Source organism: Nicotiana tabacum, chromosome 20 (assembly GCF_000715075.1).
Source record: "Nicotiana tabacum cultivar K326 chromosome 20, ASM71507v2, whole genome shotgun sequence".
NCBI classification, from domain to species: domain Eukaryota; kingdom Viridiplantae; phylum Streptophyta; class Magnoliopsida; order Solanales; family Solanaceae; genus Nicotiana; species Nicotiana tabacum.
Window position 1 is genome coordinate 155,878,502 of NC_134099.1, and position 14,337 is coordinate 155,892,838.

Genomic DNA, 14,337 nt, shown 5'->3' on the forward strand with positions numbered 1-14,337 from the left:
GAATAACAAAATCGAGAGTATACTGAATTGGAGTGGGTACGAACCCGGCAAAGAGCTCGACAAGAACCTCCAGGGAATCTCTAAGCCCATAAAACTCAAGAAACATGGCACTACTTTTGGTCTGGGATATGATTATACTTGGGAGGAATTCAATAACTGGTCACCACCATGGCGCGGTCCTTACTACCCACTGGAGCAGCCAATACCGCATCTAGAGCAGACCTTCTGTCACGACCCAAAATCCCAACCCGGTCGTGATGGCGCCTCTCGTGAGGACAAGGCCAACCAATCAACAAAACAGTACATCTCTTTATAATTACTTAGCAGGAATAAGTCTAAATCATGGGCAATATAATCTTAAATGTGAAATAAACATGACAGAACAAGGAAAACCCTCCCAACTCAGCTCGAAATCGGGGTGTCACAAGTCATGAGCTACTACAGAGTTTACTAATATTTTACAAAGTCTGGAATTATCATAAATAACAAAGATAAGGGAGAAAACGGGGCTACGGACGTCAACAACTACCTCTTTACTCCTAGTCACCGCCTGGTCTGGAAAGAATCAGCGCTCAGGAGCGAACTCAGCTCTGCCTGTATCTGCACACATGGTGCAGGGAGTAATGTGAGTACTCCGACCCAGTGAGTAATAAAAATAAATAACGACTGAAAACATGAAATCTCATAACGGCACAATATAGCGCTATCCCAAGCAGTAAAATCAGTTATACAGTAAAATAGTGAGTATCAGATAATTCTTCTTTTAAAACAGTAAAGACAAATAATTTCCACAGTAAGGATAAATCAAAAGCTTGCCCCTCGGGCTCAATATGTAAATCTCAGTATAGTATCAGCCCCTCGGGCTCACTCCCAACTCACCAGCACACAACATCAGCCCCTCGGGCTCACTCCCAACTCACCACACACAAGCAACGGCCTCTCGGGCCCACTCCCAACTCACATGGGTACCCTGCGCTCACTAGGGGTGTGTACAAACTCTGGAGGGGCTCCTACAGCCCAAACGCAATATCAATAGGCCTGAAAGCCTTCACACATCACACACGAGGCCTGAAAGCCTCCTCATATAACACTCGAGGCCTGAAAGCCTCCTCACATCACTCACCATATCCTCACGTATGGCCCTTAGCCTCAATCAGTCCACAAAATAATCATAAGCCTCTTGGGCATCAGTAAAACAATAGTGCTCAGCTCAACAACATTATAAATATCATTAAATCTCGAGTTGAGTATAAATGTAGCTGAGTTCACAAAATAATATGATTCAATTGGACTGAGTTCAAATAATATTTCAATTCGTGAGGAAAATAGTGATGTAAATTCACAAAAGATTTCAGATAATTGGCACGAAGCCTAAATATGGCAATAAGCCCAATCATAGTGAAAAACAATAAATCTTTATCAATTACGCGGTAAAAATATCAATTGGGATGGACCAAGTCACAATCCCCAATAGTAAATGACCCCGCGCTCGCCATACAATGCGTGTCTCATCTCAACATAGCAGTATGTTGTGCAATCCGGGGTTTCAAACCCTCAGTGCATCATTTAAAATCATTACTCACCTCAAGACGGTCCAATGTCTACTCCGCTATGCCCTTGCCTCTCGAATTTACCTCTTCGCGCGTTGAATCTGGTCAAAACCACAATGAATACATTACAATAGGCTAAGGGAATATAACCCAATCGAAAAGACTCGAAAAATATCGAAATTCACAAAATTCGCAAAACCCGGGCCTCGGGCCCACTTCTCGAAAAATTACAAAAGTCACATCACCAGATTCCTTGTCTTGCCACGAGTCCGTACATATAAAATTTACCAAAATCGGAGTTCAAATGACCCTCAAATCTTCAAATCTTATTTTCAAATCCCTAGGCCTAAATATTCAATTTACTCCTAAAAAACATGTAATCTAGTCGGATTATTCGATGATAATTAAATATTATGGAGTAGAAATAATCACAAGTGACTTACCTCAAGATTTACCAAGATTTCTTGCTAAAAATCGCCCAAAATCCGAGCTTGGAAGTCAAAAAAAATGACCAAACTCGGACTGCTGGACATTAAATCTGTCCAGAAATTTTCGGTACTGTTCATGCGCGTGAGGTCACTGTTCACTGTTTACACACGCGGTTACTATTTACGCGCGGGTACTGTTCACTGTTGCAGAAAATACAACAGTTTTTAAGAAATTTGCAGCACAGCCATTTTTCACTAAAATGGCTCTAACTCCATCATACGAAATCGGAATTAGACAATTCTTGTTCCTTTGAGTCACAAATAATAATACGAACACAACCCTTCAATCGAAACTCAATTCGGATCTCGTTTGCCTAGTTCAATACCCATTTCCCTCGTTAAACAATTAACTCACATTTCACGTCAAAAACTCAATCGCGACTTGATGAAATTACACCAAAATTTCCAGATCAGTCCTATAATTCATGATTTAAATTCTGGAAGTCTTGAAATCAAATTTGGATCTCTAGAACTAAAAATGAACCTTTAGATCATTACATTTATACTCAAAACGACAAAAATCTTCCAAAAATGACCCGCTGGGCATCCGAAACACACCCGAGGCCCCCGGGACCCCGACCAATAATACCATCCAGTCCCAAAATACATTATGGACTTGATCGAGGCCTCAAATCACATCAAACAACGCTAAAATCATGAATCAACCTCCAATCCAAGTTTTATGAACTTTAGAATTTCCAACTTCTATTTCCGATGCCGAAACCTATCAAATCATGTCCGATTGACTTCAAATTTTGCACACAAGTCCATAATGACATAAAGAAGCTACAGAAATTCTCGAAATTCCATTCCGACCGTCGGATCAAAATTTCACCTATCAACCGGAAATCGCCAAAATACTAACTTCGCCAAAATGAGCTAATTTCTTCACCGGACCTCCAAAATTAATTCCGATTGCGCTCCTAGGCCTTAAATCATCCCCCGAAACTAACTGAATCATCGGAATTCAATTCCGAGCCCTCTAACTCACAAGTCAACGTCCGGTTGACTTTTCCAAACTAATTCTTCCTTAAAGAGACTAATTGTCCCATTTCATACCAAACTCGATCCGAATTGACTCAAATTCACCAAGTACACATATTGAAACATGAATAAGCATTTAACGGGGAATACAGGATGAAAATACAGGAAACGACGGTTCGGGTCGTTACATTCTCCCCAACTAAAACAAACGCTCGTCCTCGAGCGAGTTAAGAAACATACTTGGAGTTTCAAATAGGTGCGGGTACCTGCTCCGCATCTCCTGCTCGATCTCCCAAGTAGCTTCCTCCACGAGCCGACCTCTCCACTGTACTTTCACTAATACTATATCTTTTGATCTCAATTTTTGAACATATCGACTCAAAATAGCCACTGGCTCCACATTATAAGTCAAATTTTCATCTAACTGTACTGTACTGAAATCTAAAATATGAGACGGGTCCCCAATGTACTTCCGGAGCATGGACACATGGAATACCAGATGAACACCCGACAATCTAGGCGGCAAAGCAAGCTCGTAAGCCACCTCTCCAAACCTCCTAAGTACCTCAAATGGTCCAATAAACTGCAGACTCAACTTCCCTTTCTTTCCGAACCTCATAACACCCTTCATCGGTGAAACCTTCAGCAAAACCTTCTCGCCCTCTATAAATTACACATCTCGGACCTTCCGGTCGGCATAACTCTTCTGACGCGACTGAGTTGTGCGAAGTCTTTCCTGAATCACCTTCACCTTTTCTAAGGCATCCTGGACCAAATCTGTCCCCAACAACCTAGCCTTACCGGGCTCAAACCAACCCACTGGAGTTCTACACTACCTCCCATATAAGGCCTCATACGGTGCCATCTGAATACTGGACTGATAGCTGTTGTTGTAGGCAAACTCTGCAAGTGGTAAAAATTCAACCCAAGAACCTCCAAAATCAATCACGCAGGCATGCAACATATCTTCCATTATCTGAATAGTACGCTCGGACTGTCCGTCCGTCTAAGGATGAAATGCTTAACTCAACTCCACCTGAGTGCCCAACTCGTGCTGAAAAGTTCTCCAAAACTGAGAAGTGAACTAAGTACCTCTATCCGAAATAATAGTAACTGGAACACCATGCAACCGCACAATCTCCTGAATAAAGATCCTAGCCAGCCGCTCCGTAAAATATGTGGTACACACCTGAATGAAATGCGTTGACTTGGTCAGCCTATCCACAACGACCCAAATCGAATCAAAATTCTTCACAGTCCGAGGAAGGCCACTCACGAAATCCATAGTAACTCTCTCCCATTTCCACTCAGGAATAATCATCTGCTGAAGCAAACCGCCCGGTCTCTGATGCTCATATTTCACCTGCTGACAGTTGAGACACCGAGCCACATATCCCACAATGTCTTTCCTCATTCTCCTCCACCAGTAATGCTATCTCAAGTCCTGATACATCTTCGCAGCACCCGGATGGATGGAATACCGCGAACTGTGGGCCTCCTCAAGAATCAAATCTCTAAGCCCATCAACATCGGGCACACAAATACGGCCCTGCATCCTCAATACGCCATCATCACCTATAGTCACATCTTTGGCATTATCATGCTGAACTCTGTCCTTAAGGACAAGCAAATGCGGATCATCATACTGGTGCTCTCTGATGCGATCATATAAGGAAGATCGAGAAACCACACTAGCCAATACCCGGCTAGGCTCAGAAATATCTAACCGCACCAACTGATTGGCCAAGGTCTGAACATCAACTGCAAGAGGCCTCTCCCCAACTGGGATGTAAGCCAAACTCCCCATACTGAATGCCTTTCGGCTCAACGCATCGACCACTACATTGGCCTTTCTCGGATGATATAGAATGGTAATATCATAGTCCTTAAGTAACTCAAGCCATCTCAGCTGCCTCAAATTAAGATCTTTTTGTTTAAATAAATGCTGAAGACTGCGATGATCAGTGAATACCTCACAAGATACGCCATATAAATAGTGCCTCCAAATTTTTAAGGCATGAACTATAGCAGCCAACTCCAAATCATGAACAAGGTAGTTCTTCTCATGGGGCTTCAACTGATGAGAAGTATAAGAAATAACTCTACCCTCCTGCATTAGCACACAACCAATCCCAACTCTGGAAACATCATAATATACCGTGTATGAACCTGTAGCTGATGGTAACACCAACATTGGAGCTGTGGTCAGAAGTGCCTTGAGCTTCTGAAAGCTCTCCTCACACTCGCCGGACCATACAAATGGGACACCTTTCTGAGTCAAATTGGTCAAAGGCGATGCAATAGAAGAAAACCCCTGAACAAATCGGCGATAATAGCCTGCTAGCCCAAGAAAACTCCGAATCTCTGTGACTGAGGACGGTCTAGACCAACTCTGCACTGCTTCTATCTTCCTTGGATCAACCTGTATACCCTCGCTGGACACTATGTGTCCCAAAAATGCCACAGAACTTAGCCAAAATTCACATTTGGAGAATTTTGCATAAAGCTTCTCCTCTCTCAATCTCTGCAACACTACACGCAAATGCTGGGCATGCTCCTCCTGGCTACGCGAGTACACCAGGATATCATCAATGAATACAATAACAAATGCATCCAGATAAGGCTGAAATACACTGTTCATCAAATGCATGAACGCTGCTGGGGCATTGGTCAGCCCAAAAGACATAACCAAAAATTCATAGTGACCATATCTAGTCCTGAAGGCAGTTTTGGGAATATCCGACTCCCTGATTTTCAACTGATGATAGCCCGAACGGAGTTCAATCTTAGAAAATACCCTCGCTCCCTGAAGCTGATCAAATAAGTCATCAATGCGAGGCAAAGGATACTTGTTCTTCACTGTTACCTTATTCAACTGCCTATAATCAATGCACATTCTCATTGTGCCATCTTTCTTCTTCACAAATAAAATAGGTGCACCCCACGGGGACACGCTAGGCCGAATGAACCCCTTATCTAGGAGTTCCTGAAGCTGCTCCTTCAATTCTTTCAGCTCTACTGGTGTCATACGATATGGCAGAATAGAAATGGGCTGAGTGCCCGGCACTAAATCAATGCCAAAATCAATATCACTGTCTGGCGGCATGCCCGACAGGTCTGCAGGAAATACATCAGGAAAGTCTCTCACAACTGGGACAGAATCAATACTAGGAGTCTCAGCTCCAACATCCCGCACAAAAGCCAGATATGATAGATAACCCTTCCCAACCATACGCTGGGCTTTCAAGAAAGAAATTACTCTGCTAGAGACATAATCAGTCATGCCACGCCACTCGATCCGCGGTACACCCGGCATAGCCAAAGTAACTGTCTTAGCATGACAGTCTAGAATAACATGACACAGAAATAACCAATCCATGCCCAATATAACATCAAAGTCCACCATGCTCAATAGCAATAGATCAACTCGGGTCTCCAGACCCTCAATAATCACAACACATGACTGGTACGCATGGTCCACAATAACAGTATCGCCCACCGGGGTAGATACATGAACAGGTAAAGAAGGAAACTCTTAGGGCGTACCCAAATAATGAGCAAAATATGAGGACACATAAGAATAGGTGGAACCGGGATCAAATAATACAGAGGCATCTCTGTGGCAGACTGGACAATTCCTGTAACGACAGCATTTGAAGAAATAACATAAAAAAAACAGGCCCGTCCACCACCTGATCGACCTTAATCCCCGTAAGCAATAACCGACTCACCAACACGCCTCAAACTGGAACCAATATAGCACAAAATCTTGCAATCAACTTATTTAATAGCAAACTCCCCAAATTGGCTCAAATACATAGATCAAAACGCACTCAATAAATCATAACGCACATACTCTATTATTGTTGTAATACCATAGTGAGATTGAACTCACTCCTTCATAAGCTTGTGGAAATACAAATCATCTAGAATTTTAACTCTTCTGCAATTCTTGCATTCAATCACATAACAGTTAAGCCCACTCTCTAGGCGACCAAATTTAGATTTCAATGCATATTCTTTACTTGTAAATGAGATCTTCTAATAGACAGTATAAGAATCGCACCACCTTAGAACACTCCACAGGAGATAACCCACATGTTTCACTTCTAATTAATATTTTTGTATACCTTCCACCATCATTCACATTACACAATCACTTAGTCTTCCTGAGTCTAAACTCATACCGTAACATGAAATTTACTTCACTCCAAACAGGATACATGAAAAGATTCTTCACGCGCCCATAACTCGGGGCTACACATCAGATCACAATGAAAATCAAACACTTAATAGTTCATCTATTATCCTGACGCCCTTCCTCGTCACCTCCAAGTCATATAGATATATCTCGCAGTACTAACATACTCCTCACGTGGCTATCCAACCATCATTCCCACTAATAGGGACAATACCGGACATATAATTTCAAAACTCTTGCTCGCACAATCAGCACTTCGGTGCTCAAGCCATAGGCAAGGATCTAGCCTCAAGTCCTCCAGACTGGCCTAACATCAAACTCATAGCGATTACGTCTCGCCCTTCGTCCGGGGAATTACAAGCCATCAAGGCACATCTAATACTGAGCGCTCGTTCGTGCATACGAACACGTGGATGGAATTGTAAGAGTTACTTTTTTTTCCAGCTGAATCAAGGACGCACGATAAGAATTCAAGAATATGAAATTTTCCTAAAGGTACTGCAGCCTCTCGAGGATAAATACAGATGTCTCCGTACCGATCCGCGAGACTCTACTAAACCAGCTCATGACTCGCGAGACCTAGTAACCTAGGCTCTGATACCAACTTGTCACGACCCAAAATCCCAACCCAGTCGTGATGGCGCCTCTCGTGAGGACAAGGCCAGCCAATCAACAAAACAGTACATCTCTTTATAATTACTTAGCAGGAATAAGTCTAAATCATGGGCAATATAATCTTAAATGCAAAATAAACGTGATAGAACAAGGAAAACCCTCCCAACTCAGCCTGAAATCGGGGTATCACAAGTCATGAGCTACTACAGAATTTACTAATATTTTAAAAAGTCTGGAATTATCATAAATAACAAAGATAAGGGAGAAAATGGGGCTACCGACGTCAACAACTACCTCGTTATTCCTAGTCACCGCCTGGTCTGGAAAGAATCAGCGCTCAGGAGAGAACTCAGCTCTGCCTGTATCTGCACACATGGTGCAGGGAGTAATGTGAGTACTCCGACCCAGTGAGTAATAAAAATTAACGACTGAAATCATGAAATCTCATAACGGCACAATATAGCGCTATCCCAAGCAGTAAAATCAATTATACAGTAAAATAGTGAGTATCAGATAATTCTTCTTTTAAAACAGTAAAGACAAATAATTTTCACAGTAAGGATAAATCAAAAGCTTGCCCCTCGGGCTCAATATGTAAATCTCAATTATAGTATCAGCCCCTCGGGCTCACTCCCAACTCACCAGCACACAACATCAGCCCCTCGGGCTCACTCCTAACTCACCACACACAAGCAACGGCCTTTCGGGCCCACTCCCAACTCACCTGGGTACCCTGTGCTCACTGGGGGTGTGTACAGACTCTGGAGGGGCTCCTACAACCCAAGCGCAATATCAATAGGCCTGAAAGCCTTCACACATCACACACGAGGCCTGAAAGCCTTCTCATATAACACTCGAGGCCTGAAAGCCTCCTCACATCACTCAACATATCCTCGCGTATGGCCCTTAGCCTCAATCAGTCCAGAAAATAATCATAAGCCTCTTGGGCATTAGTAAAACAATAGTGCTCATCTCAACAGCATTATAAATATCATTAAATCTCGAGTTGAGTATAAATGTAGCTAAGTTCACAAAATAATATAATTCAATTGGACTGAGTTCAAATAATATTTCAATTCGTGAGGAAAATAGTGATGTAAATTCACAAAAGATTTCAGATAATTGGCACGAAGCCTAAATATGGCAATAAGCCCAATCATAGTGAAAAAACAATAAATCTTTATCAATTACGCGGTAAAAATATCAATTGGGATGGACCAAGTCACAATCCCCAATAGTAAATGACCCCGCGCTCGTCATACAACGCGTGTCTCATCTCAACATAGCAGTATGTTGTGCAATCCGGGGTTTCAAACCCTCAGTGCATCATTTAAAATCATTACTCACCTCAAGACGGTCCAATGTCTACTCCGCTATGCCCTTGCCTCTCGAATTTACCTCTTCCCGCGTCGAATCTGGTCAAAACCATAACGAATACATTACAATAGGCTAAGGGAATATAACTCAATCGAAAAGACTCGAAAAATATCGAAATTCACGAAATTCGCAAAACCCGAGCCCCGGGCCCACTTCTCGAAAAATTACGAAAGTTACATCACCGGATTCCTCGTCTCGCCAAGAGTCCGTACATATAAAATTTACCAAAATCGGAGTTCAAATGACCCCTCAAATCTTCAAATCTTATTTTCAAATCCCTAGGCCTAAATCTTCAATTTACTCCTCAAAAACATGTAATCTAGTCGGATTATTCGATAATAATTAAATATTATGGAGTAGAAATAATCACAAGTGACTTACCTCAAGATTTCCCAAGATTTCTTGCTAAAAATCGCCCAAAATCCGAGCTTGGAAGTCAAAAAAATGACCAAACTCGGACTGTTGGACATTAAATCTGTCCAGAAATTTTCGGTACTGTTCAAGCGGGGGCACTGTTCATGCGCGTGAGGTCACTGTTCACTGTTCACCCACGCGGGTACTGTTCACTGCTGCAGAAAATACAGCAGCTTTTAAGAAATTTGCAGCACAACCATTTTTCACTAAAATGGCTCTAACTCCATCATATGAACTCGGAATTAGACGATTCTTGTTCCTATGAGTCACAAATAATAATACGAACACAACCCTTCAATCTAAACTTAATTCGGAGCTCGTTTTCCCAGTTCAATACCCATTTCGCTCGTTAAACAATTAACTCACATTTCACGTCAAAAACCCAATCGCGACTTGATGAAATTAAACCAAAATTTCCAGATCAGTCCTATAATTCATGATTTAAATTCTAGAAGTCTCGAAATCAAATTTGGATCTCTAGAACTAAAAATGAACCTTTAGATCATTACATTTATGCTCAAAACGGCAAAAATCTTCCAAAAATGACCCGTTGGGCATCCGAAACACACCCGAGGCCCCCAGGACCCCGACCAATAATACCAAACAGTCCCAAAATACATTACGGACTTACTCGAGGCTTCAAATCACATCAAACAATGCTAAAATCATGAATCAACCTCCAATCCAAGTTTTATGAACTTTAGAATTTCCAACTTCTATTTCCGATGCCGAAACCTATCAAATCATGTCCGATTGACTTCAAATTTTGCACACAAGTCCAAAATGACATAACGAAGCTATAGAAATTCTTGAAATTCCATTCCGACCGTTGGATCAAAATTTCACCTATCAACCAGAAATCGCCAAAATACTAACTTCGCCAAAATGAGCTAATTTCTTCATCGGACCTTGAAAATTAATTCCGATTGTGCTCCTAGGCCTTAAATCATCCCCCGAAACTAACCAAATCATCGGAATTCAATTTTGAGCCCTCTAACTCACAAGTCAACGTCCGGTTGACTTTTCCAAACTAATTCTTCCTTTAAGAGACTAATTGTCCCATTTCATACCAAACTCGATCCGAATTGACTCAAATTCACCAAGTACACATACTGAAACATGAATAAGCATTTAACGGGGAATACGGGACGACAATATAGGAAACTACGGTTCGGGTCGTTACACCTTCCAACTGGCCGACATTATTTATGGGTCAGATGAAGAAAAACACTTGCAGCAGTGAAGAACTTGTTTCTAGAGGACGATGATATGGACTGTTGTATTATTCTCGAGGAGGAGGGGGAGGAAGGCCCTTCCATACAGGATGTGAGCAGAGGGGCCTATCTCAAGAATTGGACCATCAGGACAACCAAAGCCTGACGTGCCTCGGGGTAGCATGGCTAAAACAAGCGTTATCCATTATTTTTACAAAATGATTTTCTTTCCGCATTTTCAATTACTTTACCGCAATAAGATCTTCAATGTTCAAATCAGTTATGCAATTTATCAAAAGCATTTTGACTTTTCTTATGAATCAACACTTATCGCTATCGTTTTCTCTCATTACTTTACGTATACAACATTACTATTACTTGTCTTGATGAACCAATGACTGTGACATGCAATGAGACAACGCAACAAACGAACATTAATTCAGAGGAAGATGACATACCTGACGAGATTGTCAAAAAAGTGGAGAACTTTGAGAACAGACCTAAGTCCAACCTGGACGAGACCGAGATTGTCAACCTAGGACATGCAGAAAATATCAAGGAAACACGAATCAACATTCACCTATCGCCATCAGAGAAGAAAGAATATACAGAATTTCTAAAAGAATATGAGGACATATTCGCCTTGTCGTATGATGACATGGCTAGTCTGAGTACGTCTATTGTAGCCCACAAACTGCCAACCGATCCAATGTGTCCACTGGTAAAGCAAAAGCTCAGAAAGTTCAAGCCTGATATGAGTTTGAAAATCAAGGAAGAAGTCAACAAGCAGATCAAAGCTAAGGTTCTTAGGGTAGTGGAATACCCGACATGGTTAGCCAACATTGTGCCAGTGCCAAAGAAGGATGGGAAGGTTAGAGTCTGTGTCGACTACCGGGATCTCAATCGGGCCAGTCCAAAAGACGACTTCCCTTTACCGAATATACACATCCTAATTGACAATTGCGCCAGACATGAGTTACAATCATTCGTAGATTGCTTCGCAGGTTATCATCAGATCTGGACAGATGAGGAAGATGCTGAGAAAACGACTTTCATCATGCCATGGGGAGTGTACTGTTACAAGATGATGCCATTTGGCCTGAAGAATGCAGGGGCCACCTACATGAGGGCCATGACTACCCCTTTCTATGATATGATACACAAGGAGATAGATGTATATGTGGATGATGTTATCATCAAATCCAAGAAAGCCACTGAACACATGGAAGATTTGAGGAAATTCTTCAATAGACCGCGAAGGTACAACCTGAAACAAAACCCCGTAAAGTGCGCATTTGGGGTTCCTGCTGGGAAATTGCTTGGGTTTATTGTGACTCACCGAGGAATAGAACTGGATCCATCAAAAGTCAAAGCCATTCAAGAACTACCACCACCAAAGAACAAGAAGGATGTAATGAGTTTTTTGGGGAGACTTAACTACATCAGCCGATTCATAGCACAATCTACAGTTATCTGTGAGCTAATTTTAAAGATGTTGAAGAAGGACGCGGCTACCAAATGGACCCATGATTGCCAAAAGGCCTTTGACATAATCAAGGAGTACCTGTCAACACCGCCAGTCTTAGTCCCGCCCGAGCCAGGTAGACCCTTATTTATCTACCTTGCAGTATTAGATGGAGTTTTCAGCTGCGTTCTAGGGAAGCATGATGAAACGGGGAGGAAGGAACAAGCCATCTATTATTTCAGTAAGAAGTTCACCTCGTACGAGGCCCGATATTCTCTATTGAAACGCACATGTTGTGCTTTGACTTGGGTAGCTTAGAAGCTGAGACATTACTTTTGTGCCTATTGTCACACCTCCTTTTTACCACCCGAAGGGTATATAAATGGAGTTTTTTCAAACTTAAAGTGACAATCGAAATGAGATTATTTCATTTAAAAATTTAGAGTCACCACTTGGGATAATTTATGGTGTCCTAAGTCACCGATTTAGAATCCCGAATCGAGGAAAAGATTGACTCTGTATTACAGTATGCGAACACAGAAATTCGGGTAAGGAATTCTGTTAAATCGGAAGAAGGTGTTAGGCACTCCCGAGTTCCGTGGTTCTAGCACGGTCGCTCAACTATTATAATTGGCCTAATTATCTGATTTTAAAACACTTTTGAACCTATGTGCATTTCTAACTTAAAAAAAAACCACTTTTAATTAATTTTAGGAAAGAACTAAAACACGTCTTGAACCTCGCCACATGAAATGCACCTGCGGCCCATGACACATTTTATTTAGCGTTGTTGAGATTTGGATTTGGGTCACATGAAATGCACACCCGAGTTTAAGGAAGTTAATTTAAATTAAGCGCCTAAAGCAACTATGCACTTTCAAGTTTGTGAGGGACATGGAAAATTCAACTAAATGGCACACCTCGATTTCTAAAGGATTAAAATTAATTAAGTGAGGGCCATGGATTTTGGGGTTTTATTTGGCATGGAATGCCTCGACTTATTTTAAAAGAATTGTATTCAATTTAAAGCAAACTACAAATGTTCATGATTATTGTCCTAAAGCTAATTTGAGATTGTTCAAAGTTATGTATTTCATTGTGGAAAAAAAATAAGCAAATTAGTTGTGAATGTCCATATTAGAACTCTTATTCCAACTCACGTGATCTGTCACGTATTGGCTAATTTTCCATTTAATGGAAATGAAAATTTTCATCAACAACCAATCCCAAACCAATTGTCCTTTTGCCCAAAATCTCGATTTTTCTCCTAACAACAAACTCACTGCCACTCGAAATTAACACTACTGGTAAATGAAAAAGAGTAAAAAACAAATCAAACCAATAAAACAGAAATAACATTAAGACAAGATTAAACATGCTAATTGCCCGTCTTGAAAAATATAGACACACATAAGCAATGAAGTAAACACTTTAGAAAATATCAAATTCTTTCTTCATCATTAAAACATGTAAGGCATCAAAAGTGCATCACATTAATTAAGAACGGGTTAAGAGAAATGGACCTCAAAATTGCAATTTCAATGGTGAACCATCTCTGAATATTCAGAAATCGGAAAAAATCGACCAGCGGTCAGGACCTCCAATGGAACCTCAGACTAGCGACGTCGACCGGCGACGAAAAATCCAAATGCGCCTGTCCAAGATGCGTTTTCTTTTAAACTTATTAGGACGGGTTTCCTGCTATTTAGGGAGAAAGAAAAAGCTGGTTTGAACTGATTTTTAGAGGTCTTTTGTTGCTGCTAAGGTTGGTTTTTGAGTTTGTTTTTGTTTTTTAGAAGAAAAGGGCTCGTTGGTGTGAGATCCAAGGAAAGAGCAGAGGTCGTTTGGGTTATCTATTAAGAAGAAGCTGGAAGGAGGTCCTCCATTTTTTTGAAGGAGCAGCCTTGCTTTTTAGCTTGGAAACGATGACCTCTGATTTTAGTGGCAACGGCGGACCATTTTTGGAAGTCAGGCCATTTTCTTTTTTTGTTTTGGCTTTTTGTCTCGTCCCTTTTGAGAAACGGCGGAT

The 14,337-nt window shown here is 41.4% G+C and overlaps 1 long non-coding RNA gene across 2 annotated transcripts; it reads right to left on the reverse strand.

Annotated features, from left to right (window-relative positions):
• Positions 1-328: 328 nt before the first annotated feature.
• On the reverse strand, positions 329-14,337 carry LOC142174949 (uncharacterized). 2 transcript variants are annotated; one of them, XR_012704105.1, is made up of 5 exons: positions 13,832-14,337; positions 9,186-9,253; positions 8,133-8,203; positions 1,584-1,651; positions 329-600 (listed from the first exon to the last, which is right to left on the reverse strand). It is a non-coding gene; the product is annotated as an uncharacterized LOC142174949 (long non-coding RNA). The 2 variants fall into 2 exon arrangements; XR_012704106.1 differs by having other exon boundaries at positions 8,130-8,203.